Genomic DNA, 1,088 nt, shown 5'->3' on the forward strand with positions numbered 1-1,088 from the left:
CACACACACACACACACACTCACTCACTCTCACGCACGCGCACGAAAAACACACACTCACTCACTCTCGCGCGCGCGCACACACACTCACGCACACACACACTCACTCACTCACTCACTCACTCACTCACTCACTCACTCACTCACTCACTCACTCACTCACTCACTCACTCACTCACTCACTCACTCACTCACTCACTCACTCACTCACTCACTCACTCACTCACTCACTCACTCACTCACTCACTCACTCACTCACTCACTCACTCACTCACTCACTCACTCACTCACTCACTCACTCACTCACTCACTCACTCACTCACTCACTCACTCACTCACTCACTCACTCACTCACTCACTCACTCACTCACTCACTCACTCACTCACTCACTCACTCACTCACTCACTCACTCACTCACTCACTCACTCACTCACTCACTCACACACACACTCACACACACACACACACACACTCACTCACTCACTCACTCTCACGCACACACACACACACAAACACACACAATCAAATATCCCCCACACTGCAGGAAATGGTCAGAAGTTTAATTAATTCAGTACAGGTTTTTTTCTCTCTCTCTCTCAGTGCAAAACAACAAGAGTTCTTCTCTAACTTGTGCTGGTCGTGTACAGATGCGCTGGAGGCTGATATGAGGATGATGATGATGTGGGGCTCGTCCAGGTCAGCAGCAAAGAAACCCAAAATAAACAAATACAAAAGCTCGGCTCCAAAACCTAGTGAGCAGCATCCTAACTGAAACAGAAACTCTGTGCACAAAGCAGTGACGTGCACGGGAGAATCAACTGACACCTGAGTTTGACATGCTAAATAGCATACAAATATGTAACTTGTACGAATATTGGGTACTTATTGCATGAAATATATTTAAATAGACATTTCTCTTAATTCTGTGGAAGCTTGTTTCCGCCACGGGATAAAAAAGGTAACTGTGACTTTTTATCTCACAATTTGGACTTTTTTTTAAAATTGTGAGATATAAACTCATAATTCTGAGAAAAAAAGACAGAACTGCGAGACATAAACCCAGAAATCTCTGATTCAGATTTTTTTTC

Source organism: Sinocyclocheilus grahami, unplaced genomic scaffold (genome assembly GCF_001515645.1).
Source record: "Sinocyclocheilus grahami isolate Dianchi unplaced genomic scaffold, SAMN03320097.WGS_v1.1 scaffold1275.1, whole genome shotgun sequence".
Classification (NCBI taxonomy): domain Eukaryota; kingdom Metazoa; phylum Chordata; class Actinopteri; order Cypriniformes; family Cyprinidae; genus Sinocyclocheilus; species Sinocyclocheilus grahami.